The sequence below is a fragment of the Quercus suber genome, unplaced genomic scaffold, assembly GCF_002906115.3.
Source record: "Quercus suber isolate HL8 unplaced genomic scaffold, Cork oak 2.0 scaffold_568, whole genome shotgun sequence".
Lineage (NCBI taxonomy): Eukaryota > Viridiplantae > Streptophyta > Magnoliopsida > Fagales > Fagaceae > Quercus > Quercus suber.
Genome location: NW_027070013.1, coordinates 206917 through 219293, shown reverse-complemented (window position 1 = coordinate 219293; position 12377 = coordinate 206917). Strand labels below are relative to the sequence as shown.

At 32.2% G+C, this 12377-nt stretch overlaps 1 long non-coding RNA gene across 1 annotated transcript; it reads left to right on the top strand.

The window, feature by feature from the left end:
- The first annotated feature begins 282 nt into the window (after positions 1–282).
- Positions 283–3931, top strand: LOC136063738 (uncharacterized). Its single transcript, XR_010625357.1, has 5 exons — positions 283–690; positions 1439–1555; positions 1637–1690; positions 2901–2991; positions 3562–3931. It is a non-coding gene; the product is annotated as an uncharacterized LOC136063738 (long non-coding RNA).
- Positions 3932–12377: the final 8446 nt, after the last annotated feature.

The window sequence follows — 12377 nt, the reverse complement described above, 5'->3', positions numbered from 1 at the left end:
GCACTGAGAGAGAGAGGCATGGAGTGATTAAGAGAGAGAGAACCATTTTTATTATTTTAATCGGGCCGAGAGTAAAAAATTGTTTTTTTTTTTGTTTAGCTCTTAGCTCTAGTGCACATCTATAGATAGATGTGCACTATAGCAATGGAGCTAAAAAAATAAGTATAGCTCCACTATTGCATGCTTCTATTTGGTGTTTTGGTGGAGCTAAAATAGCTATATAGCTATTTAACTCCACTGCTGCAAGTGCTCGAATGGCCTCACATATGTAAAACCCATAATTCATAGTTATGCACAAAAGTACTTCTATTTTTTTTTATAGATTTCGAACACCTACAAATCATCAGTATAGAAGTATAATTTATGCAAAGCAAGGTGAAAATTTGGGAGGATGGAAAGTGGAACCATTCAAGGGTCCATATGGGGTTGACTTGACTTGTGGAAAAGTATAAGCAGGGGATGTGAGTCCTCCAAATTTTTTACATTTTGAAGTATGAGATGGTTCAGAGTGAGATTTTGGTCAAGCATTTGGTGTGGTGACAATGCTCTCAAGGAATTCCCAGACCTTTACACCTCGGTGGTGAACAAGGAGGCATTGGTAGCATCATATCTAGCCAACCCAGATGAAGGAGAGATCTGACATTGGAGTCCTCTTTATTCACGCTTTTTGGGATTGGGAGCTGTAATCAGGTTCTTCTTTTTTTGAGTTACTCTATGATAATTTACCTTCTGTGTGAGGGAATGATTGTGCCTTGTGGACATCATTGAAAAAAATGGATGTTTGAGCTTAATTTTTTCTATAATGCCCTTAAGGGCTCCACAGTTTCTTTCTTCCCGTGGAAGAGCACATAGATGGCTAAGGCCCCTTGAATGGAGGTGTACTTTGTATGGACTGCAAACTCTTGTAAAAATCTTGGCATTCAATAATCTTTGTAGGAGGCTTTTGATGATGGTTGGTATAGTATGTGTTAGAGCAGCGTGGAGTCTATTGATCACTTGCTTCTTCAATGTCCTGTCACAACAAATTTTTGGTTCTTTGTTTTCAAATATTTTGGGTTAGTGTTGTTGACGCCCAAATCTATGTATGAGCTATTAGGATTTTGGCACAGACGTTTTTATTGCCATAGAGCAGCCAAGGTGTGTGAGCCGTGCCTCTGTCATGAAGAATCTGTAATAAGAAAAAAAATAAGTGGATCTTCCCTACTTTTACAATCAAAGAACACACTTTGCAGTCTTTATGTGATTGGATGCATGTGCTAGGCAACAACCCTTCGATGTCTTTTATTGATTTTTTTACTCTCCTTTCCTATGATTTGTATTCTTTGAAAAGGGATCACACATCCTTATATGCGTCCCCTCTTATCCTTTTCTAATGAAATTATTTACTTATCAAAAGAAATTGTTTAATCAACTTTTTGATTGGGTGATTGTTTTGCAGTGAACATCTATTGCATTGAATATTCCACTTTCATTTATTAGTGTTATTTTGCTCCCACTTGTGGGGAATGCTGTAGATCATGCAAGTGCTATCACATTTGCCATGAAAGATCAGCTTGTAAGCTTTCTAACATTCACTTTTAACATTTTTTTTTTTTTTTTTTTAGAATGAGTTTTAACAATTTGAGCTTCTCCACAGGACATAACATTAGGAGTCTTAATAGGATCATCAACACAGATAGCTTTGTTTGTGGTAGGTATTAACAATATGAGTTCCTTTTAATTTCTATTTTACATTTTTTACTTCCAAAAAATAAGAGTTAGTTACAGTTAGTATTTGTACAGTTTAATCTAAATTACCTTGGAACCAATATTTGAAGCAAGTAAATGCTTGGAGATGTTTCAATTGTCAATATATCATTATGTTATTGATGAGTCACTTTGTGTTATTGCTTCCTCAAGATAGTAAATTTATTATTTTTTTGGTTGCTTGAAGTTTAGCTACAATGTCTTTTGTAGTTAAAAATATGTTAGTAATTGGTGCATATAACAGACATCTCAATTCATATCAAGGCTAATGGTCTGCCAGAGTTTGGGAATTAAAGCTCTTTCAAAGTTTTTTGTTTTGCACCACATTGGCTGTCTCTCAGCAAATGGATACAAATTTTAACTGGAAAAGAGAGCTGGTGATGATCATATTGATCATGAGTAATTTCTACTTTCTGCACAGCTCTTTTTGCATCATCTGTCTGAAACTTATTTGATACACCGTCAATGATGTGCTCCTGTTAATACCTTTTAACTTGAATTTCGTTTGGGTGATCTTTGCTGCCTGTGATGTGATGTTCATTACAGCTTGAGCAAGAAACCTTTGAGACAAATTAATTTAGAGAAAAGAAAGGATAGAAATGTACAAGTAGGGAGACATGTTTAGCACCAAAAACTGGCATCCCTTTGAGATACATTTGTATTGATGATTGTGCTGTTTAGTATTACTTCATTGAAGATTTTTATTTTATTTTATTTTATCAATATCTGCAAAAACCATTATTATATTGCTGCGGATTCCTTTTTCTGTAGTCCTTGGTTGGATTATGGGGCAAGCTATGGACTTAATCTTTCAGCTTTTTGAGACAACTTAGTAGCAGCCTTAATGCTACAGGTTTGTATTTCAGTGATAGAAAAGCAAATCTCCATGATGTGGTCAAATTTTTATAAGAGAAGGAAGCATTTTAAGTAATAAATGTCATGATGGGTTCTAATTTAAGCTGGATGATGGGAAATTCTGAAGTTGTATATTTCAACATCTTTTTGAGTTGTCTTGTTCACTTCTTTTGTTTTAAACAAGTTTGTGCTAATAGTTTTCCTTTAATTGTTATGGATTCCATTTTCTTTTGTAATTATTATTAACTTCTGTTAATTTTATATACACATTCCTATATGCTGCAAATGCTTTTTTGCAGGAAGGTACTTCCCACCATTTTAAGGGACTAATACTTCTTTGCTATCTGATAGTTGCTGCAAGTTTTTTTGTACATGATTCATCTGCAGGAGGTCAGTTCTGATTTGAAGTGTCCATTTTTCAAGCTCAACTTGCACCTAGTTTATTTCCCATTGAGAATTTATAATTATATGAACACACTAAATAAAGTTTGTCTTGAAGTGGAGGGTGACTGTATCAGTAATCCATTGTGTCTGCAGATGATAGGCAATACAAAAATGTAGTTAATGAAGCAATGGATTCATGAGGACTATTTCCAAAAGCTTTGGTCCTTGTTTTTAGCTTTCTGCTTGTTATTGTCAGTAAATTCAATTGATTGGTATCTTGCCTGTTATGTTCTCTCTTCTTCAACTACTGCTTGGTGGTCAAATGTTCACTTATATTTACAAGACAGAAGTGCCTTGTAAAAAATTGAGATACTTTTTCTTGTTAAATAATTTGTACCTTTTCATTTAGTTATGAAGGGGAAACACCCAATGAAATACTGGTTATATGGTCTGTGTCATTTGAAGAATTAAATTCATAATCATGGAAGGGATTTTCGGATTACACATTTGCATCTTGCATGTTATATAAAATTGAGATTTTTTTGGTTATATGACATGTACCTTTCCATATTACAGGACACGCATCCAATGTTGTATGCCTCATTTGAAAGTATGAATTTGTCATCATAAGTGGGATTTTTGGAACTTATGGAAGCCATTGGGACTGGTAGTTGAGAGTTTTTTTAGGAATTATAAAATGTTACTTCATTATTATTATTATTGTAATTTTCTATTATTTTTATTAAACCTTATCTAATGGTGTTTGTGATATTTTGTAATGGCCCGACTCAAGAAGATTGTCATGTGTAGGAAGTTAAAAAAAAAAAAAAAAGCATTGGTAGGTTAGTAGCTGTATATTTGTGGTTTTGTGTCAGGAGCTTAATGACATTGTTGGACTGGTAAGTGGTATTTGAGACATGTACTTTGAATTTGATGGTTCAAATTGAAGACCCTTTTGAGTTTTGGGTATGATAATACAATGGGTAAACACCAACAGTTTTAGAAATGGGATATAATCCAGATTAGGACCAAATTGGACTAAATAGGACCAGTGGACTGAATAGGACTAACGTCGACTTTATAGGAAAGAAGTAGATAGAATGGACCGAACAAGACGAATGTGTTCTGAATAGAACTAAAGTGGATAGAATGGACCGAATGACCTGGATAGGACTAAAGTGGGCAGAATGGACCGAATAGGACAAATGTGGACCGAATAAAAATGAAGTGTATTGAATAGGACCAATGTGGATCAAATAAGACCAAAGTGGACGGAATAGGATTTTGAATATTTATAATTTTTATTTCATTTTTAATGCTCATATTTCTAATTTCTAATGTTTATTTTATTTGTATTTTTTAACTCAAAATTAAAGAGTTTAGCCCAAATATAAAATTTCATACTTTTCAATCCAAAAATTATGAAAAAAATAATAATTTTTGAACTAAACTTGAAAAGGCTACCCCTAAAAAAAAAAAAAAAATCAATTAAAGGTCCAATTAGTCCAAAATGGACCAAATTAGACCGAAGCAGATCTAATTAGACTGAATAGAAATTGTTTAATTTTTAGGGAGAACAAGTTACCTTTTGCAAATTTTACAGAACAAATTATATATTATATAATATTTACAAAATAATTATTTATTTCCATGCATTGTGTGAGCCTACGACTAGTATACATAATAACCTTTCCCAGCCACTCAGTGCTCTTTTTTGCTTGAATTTTCTTCCTAGCCTTTTCTTTCTCTTGTGTTGCAAACTGAAATCACTGGTATTATCACTGGTATGCTTCTCAAATCAATGTGGTTACATGCATTGGTCATGTTTTTATGATCAATGTGGTTACATGCATTGGGATTCAATATTTAGTTGTGATAATTAAATGGTTAAGAAAGTGTTTGAGAGGTTGCTAATTTTTCCTAATTTTAGGATATGAAAGTATTTTATGTTTTAAATTATTATTTAAAAAGTGAAGTCTACTTTTTATAGTAAATATAATAATATGTTATAGTCTCTTATAAATATTGAAAAACTAGGCAGTTCCATATTCGGAAATACATATAATAATATGTTGTAGTCTCTTATAAATATTGAAAACTAGGCAGTTCCATATTCGGAAAAATCTAGATTAGTAAAACAATTCTACTCAATATTTGAAATCTTGAAAACTAATTTTAGGACCAAAAATTGTAAAATATGAATTAAGAAGATCAAGCTTCAAAGTGTTCAGCAATATTTTGAGAAAACAAAAGTATTATACAACAAAATGAATATTATATATAAGTCTTAAAAAAAATATAAAAATTATTTTCAATGTTTTGCTTGGGACTTGATGAAATTGGGTACTAAGTGAGAGTGACTCGTGACTGTTCCTTTTGTATATATAGTTCTTATGAATTAATAAAATTTCCCTTTTCAACCCAAAAAAAAAAAAAAAAAAAAATCCTATACATTTTAATTAGGCCCTTTTCTCTAAAATAAGAAAACAAGTTAAAGTATGTCCATTTTTTTTTTTTAAACATTTGCAAAGATTATAGGTGTTATGTCCCAAGTCCAAAAGGGTCCAAAGCATGAGGAAAATGTCTCAAAGGTACCTGTAGATTTTTTATTTTTGAAAATTCAATCCAAATAAATCATATCAAGTACATCATCAAGAATTATCATAATAATTCCATTAAAGACACTCCCAAAGTAAGTCATAGCTCTATGCAATAATTATAAGGACTATTGGCCACAAAAGAATGGAGTCTGAATAAATAATTACATATTATCATATAGAAAAGAAAGAATCAAGTCTATTCTAAGATATACATCATCTAAACATCTCTATCACAAAAGTCCAGCCTCCATCAATAGTTAGTCTAACTACTGCTAGCCATAAAAACTTATCTCAAAATGATTGTTGCCTACTCTAAAAATTTTTGTAAAAGAATGGGATAAGACGAGGCCCAGTAAGTAGCATAATTAATGAGAGTGAGGAAAATGCAAGTTTTATGATAATGAATAATTTACAAAGCATGTTTTAGTTTGAAAAATTTCTAATTGAATACTGTAAGATCATTTCAATAATAATATGACAAGAACGATCAAATAATGCCACCCAAGGCTTCTAAAAAAGTGATCATCATGAAACTACATAATATATATACTGTGAGCATAACAACATTTTTCCAAAAAACTAAAAAGCCAACCCAAGCCACACGACAAGCCACCACAAAGACGGAAATGTCACAAATATTATACCTCTTTTAGCATGTGATATATTGGCCCTACCTAGCCTCACCCACACCGTCAATGATATACCTATCCCCACATGGGCAGCAGGGGATAATGCGCCATGTAGTATCTCTTTTGCATGTGGTCTCTTGACCCTGCCTAGCCTTATCCACACACTCAAGAATTTACCTCTTCCCCCCATGGGTAGCAACGAATAATGCGCCACATAGTACCCCTTTTGCATGTGGTCTTTTGGCCCTATGGGCAGCAGCTTCACCCCCACACACAAGGATTTACCTGTGTCATGCAAAGTGAAAGGCTCTAACCTGACTTGTTGTCACAAAGACGGGGAAATCACATGTCACAAAGACGTTGTCACAAAGATGGGGGTGATCACCAACATCATAGCACAAAAGCAAACCCACATCAAAAGCTCACAAGTTAAATGTATTCAAATACATAGTTTACTTCCAAGTAGTTTCATAAGATATTTTAATAACCAAATATCCACAACAATCTCAAAGTCCTCAAAACCATTTCTTGTCAAAATATTTTGTATATTGTTAAAATATTTTGTATCAATTTCCCAAGTAAGAAGACAAGGTAAGCATCTTTAAATTTTCTAGTATGCCACAAAATCCATGAATTCATTATTAAAGGATTAAATCAAAGGTTCTCATATTTCCATGTCTACAATTCATGCATTTCCTCATATGCAATATTAAATATGATGCGCTTTTTATATATAATCATATATAATAAGGTCACAACACAAAACTTTTTAAGAAAACATAATCTCACAAATAATTTTTCAAGATGTGTTTCATCCAAAAACAATGTTTATTAAACATGGTTATTTTCTAAAAAATTCCATTAAAAAGCTACTTACCTTGTAACATGCAAAATGCCTAATTCTCCAAACTCTAAAGGAGATTAGTCAGAACCTAGATAATTCCAAGTGAACCTATCATGATAAGCATAAAACTTGACATTGTGTATAGCTATGAATTAGAGATTGCTGAGTTGCTAATTGAGCAATTAATTAGACAAGCCTAAGTATTTAGCCTCACAGATAATTTATCCCACTTCCAAAGTTACCCAACCCTTTAATTCACAAGGTATAAACTTCAATTTATAAAATAAACTTCATTTAAATGTGTAAGCTATGAGTCTGTGTAATAACTTATGAGAGGATCATTTTTAAGACTGAAGTATTTATAAATTTAACTTTTCTTTTGTAGACTAAATTCACATTGTTTGCAATAATTTTGGATTTTTTCTGAAAGTTGTAAGTTTAGCTTGAGCAAAGTAAGTAAATTTTAGTTAAAAACATTATAAAACTCTATATTTGTGATGTTGGAAATTGGATTTGTGGTGGTATGCTATGTTGGAGCAAGCGGGTGGCTTGCATGGTATTATAAGGTGGTTTAAATACATATTAGGAGCGTTTTTCAATTCTTGCAAATGTGAATGAGAATTGTTGATTAGATATGATGAATAGTATTTTATTTGATTTAAATACTTGTAAAATTCTATACTTGTGATGTTGGAATTGGTTTTGTGGTGGATTGTTGTGTTGGAGCAAGCAGGTGACTTGCATGGTGTTATAAGGTGGTTTAAACTAATATTGGGAGTGTTTTTCATTTCTTGCAAATGTGAATGGAACTTGTTGATTAAATGTGATGAATAGTACTTTAAATGATTTCAATACTTGTAAACACTCTATACTTGTGATGTTTGTGATTGGTTTTATGGTAGGTTGTTGTGTTGGAGTAAGCGAGTGGCTTGCATGATGTTATAAGGTGGTTTAAACTAATAGTGGGAGTGCATATTTGTGTGTGCAATGTATATTTGTTTAAGTATTAATATAGACTTGTGCATTCATGAATGAGATAGAACTTTATCTAAGTAGCTTATAGACTTAGATGTTAGAATACATTATGCATGAGTTGTCTTTATTTTACTAAAGTAGCATTCACCTTGCAATTGTAGTCAAACATGGATAAAAGTTGGATGATAATGGGTAAGACACTTGATGGCAGATTAAGTCATCCATATATTGAAGGGGTCAATGCATTCTTTCTCTCTTTCAAATGATAGGAAAATATTCTCAAAGTGCAAGCAGATCATTGTCAAGATCCTAATGCAATTTCGCTTACACAAGAGGAGATCTCAAACTTGGTGTTTAAGAAGAAGTCCGGTATTGTAAAAGGACTTGGCATGAGACCTTCCTCTTCTCTAGTAACCACTGCCTCCTCTAATTCATCGGTGGAGTATATCCAACGGTTAGAAAATGAGATAATTAAGCTCAAAAAAGCAAGAGCTAGAGATCAAGACGAGCAAGCTAAGGACTAAGAGGCACAAACTAAGCAAGATGAGGTCTAAAAGAATATTTTTAACTTTTTGAGGAGTAAAGGTTATGATGATGCTCTTACTTATGGGGGTCGTTCAATTTCAAGTTAAAACACTTTTTGGTTAGTACTTTATTTGCTTTCTACAACTTATATATTAGGAGTTGTGATTTTAATTTATTGGTGTGGTTACTTTTAATGCATTGTTAGAAATGTTTCTTATAACATAGTTAATGTTTTTACTTTATGATTTTAACGACGTATTGTTTTTATATTTGTGCAGATTTCTTATTGGTGGCTTTTAGGGGATTTACTTTTGGCATTACTTGAAGACATATGAGGACATCTTCTGTTAGTTCTAAAATAGGGTTTAGGTAGAGTTATTGTATGTATTGCAAACAATTATTGCAAAAAATTATTGTATGGAAGGAGTTTGAATTGGATAATTGTTTTATTTTTTACTTGTGGAATGTATGGATCTTTTTTTATAAATGTGTTATTCAAATGTGAGGTTTTAATAATGTAATGACAGGTTACTTACAGGTTAATATCAAAGTCATGAAAAAAATAGAAACAAAAAATAAGTTTTAGTGACGAATTTTTTCATCACAAATATAGCAACAAAAAATTGTTATAGTGACGAAAATTTTGTCACTAAATATAGCAAAATTTTGTAAGAAATAGTTTTAGTAACGAAAATTTTCGTCACTATATGTGCCTGGATTTTCTTAAAAATAGGTATAGTGACGAATTTTTTTGTCACTATATATACCCGAACATAGTTTTAGTGACGAAATTATTTGTCACTAAATATGATTTAGTAAACTAAAGTGTTTTTAGTGACGAAATATTTTTGTCACTGAATAGTCTTTTTAGTGAGCAAAACATTTAGTGACGAAACGTTTTTGTCACTAAAAGTTTTTAAAAAAAAAAAACCAAATCAGACTTTTAGTGACGAAATTTTTCGTCACCAAGACTTTTAGTGACGGGGCTACAGTGATGAAATGATTTTTGTCAGTAAAAGTTCAATTTGTCACTAAAGGTCCTTAGTGACAAAAAAATGGATTTTTAGTGACGAATTTTTTCGTCACTAGAAATACATTTTGTTGTAGATCATCTCCCTAATACTAAAAACTTAGTATTTACAAGTAGTTTCCACAAGATTTACACAACATAATCAAGACACCCATGACACCAAAATCATAATATTTGCCAAGACAAACAATTTGAATCTTTAACTAACTTAAATTAATCAATAAAAATTATATTCACCATCTATTTCATATTAAAAAACCAAAACTCTCAAATCTTTACTACTTAGATAGCCACCATTGAAATAACTATAAACCCACTCATCAAATAAATCCACTAACACAAAACTCATACGCATAAACACATGAATATCACTCTCAAAACTCATAATCACATGGGTATTGTGGGGGGAAAAGGGGCCAGTCCAACATAGTGGGCCGAGAGCCCATATGAGGACCACTGTGCGACCGAGAAGAAGGAGTTGGTAAGGGCAAGACCCATCTGGAAGAGGGACCCACAGAGGGAAAAGTGATTACAATCCGAAGAGGTCGCCTTCTGTCCGAAGAGGTCACACTCCTCTGACGCAAATAGTAGGGATCAATTGAACGTATAAAAGGTCAAAATGATCTTCCGAGGACTCCTTCTAATTAAGATAAGCTCTGAGTATATTGGAAGACGATAAGGATGAAGAAATATCTAAAGGAAAAGCTGCTACCACCATATTTAATGCTCTGAAGCAACTTTTCTGGCCGTATTTATGTGGAGAAGACCTCTGAACAGTGTATCCTCACCTACCGCCACTCACACAGAGCTAAAGGAGATGCTTGACATGACATATACTCAAGTAGACTCACGGATGAGGAATAAGTGGACGATGGAGATGAAGAGAAGGGAGGTTATATAAAGGCAAGAAGCTCCTAACAAAAGGGGGAGGAACTTTGCTGTAACCCTAAGATTTGTATTCGCCAGATAATCAATAATATAGCTCTTCGGATATCCATTCTTTACGTGCAAATTCATGTTGGCTTGTGCTTAAGGGTTGTGATTCGTTGTTGTTGAGCCCATACTTAACCTAGCTCTTTCACCCATACTCTACAAATTCATTGTTTTGGGCTTGGGCCACAAATCCTAACCCTACAGGTATCATTATCAAAGCTTAGATAAAGAAAGTCTCTAGCAAAAGCATATAAACTCACCAAAAATATTAGAAATTTTTACTTCAAATAAAATGGTGAAGATGATGGTATATAGTGAGGTACCAGTGAGGAAGTGTGAGGGAGTGTTAGTGTGTTTATGATAAAATGAGAAATAAAAGTAGAGAGGACCACTAAATTGACCGGCCAAGAGAAAGGTAAAGATATTTGTGAGATTTGAGTGTTTGAGGAGAGTGGGGTAGGTGGGGTCAGATGTGTGGCTCTCCAAAAAATCTAATCCTATTTTCCTCTTTTTTTTTTTGGTATCAGGATGGGGTGTTAGAGCATTCACAATTGAAAATCTATCCTATTCTAATTTACCATCTCAAAAAGCTATTTTATTAATTATAAATACCATTTTACAATACACTTAACATCTCAACTTTTATTTTACCATACTACACATTAAAAAATAATATCCTACAAATAAAATAATATATCTATATAATGAAATAATATGTTTTGAAGAGAGAGAAAGAAAATGAGACAGTGGAGAGAGGATATGAGACCATCAAAAGTTGTAGGTAGAATAAAATAATAATTTTTGGATTTGCAATACTGCTATAGTACCATCGCAAATTTGTGATTACTTAGCAGATTGCAAATTTTTTTAGCTTTACCATGCTAGCTGTGACCAGTTGTTGATTCTTTTTTTTTTTTTTTTTTTTTGGTGTGAAATGGTAAATCTTGGCAAGATATGGCATATACCATGCCAGCTCGAATGCTCTTACAATAGGCCCTTTACACTAAAAACATAAATCAAGTTGTGAAAAAATCCATATATTTTATTAAACATTGATGATGATTTCGAAGGGAGCCTTTTTTAAGAACCATATTCAAGATTTAAATTGATTCCATGTGACATGTAATATTCCTAATTTCATGATTTATATTGATCCCATGTGAGAATATTTTGCTTCAATGATTCAATATTTCCACAGTACGTGTCACACTTTTAACTCCAACTAGTTGTAGACCCAGCGATGCGTGGGAATATATGATTATTTTGAGATGTAGTATAATATATAATTTACTCTTTAACTTAATTGTATATAATTTGTTCTTCCGAAATATTAAACAATTTCTAAAAATAATTTTCTCTCTTTTTTTACAAATATATAAATTTATATTTTTGGTATTTTTGTTTGATATTATCCTTTTGGTTGAAGTGATCCATATATATATTATGAATTATTTTCTTAATTTTCTTTAGTACAACTAAAATCTTTTAACTTTCAAATGTATTATTAAAATTTCATTCTCTCAAAGAGATTATCACATAAGTACAATTGATATTATTCAATAAATGAAAGGCACATTAAAATTCATGATAGTCATGTAGATTGTGTTTTGATATAAACTCAAATTCTCACTTCCAAATAACTAAGGATTAACTCAAATAAATATCAAACCAAAACTATAAGAGGGAGTGAAAAGACTGATGCAAACTCAAAAAACACAACACTAACACGTATCAAGATTTGCAAGAAAGATATATATATATATATATATATATATATAGAAGAGGAGGAAAAGAAGAGGAGAAGAAAGAGAGAGAGAGAGAGAGAGAGAATATCACATTTTTGGGGAGAGAGTAAC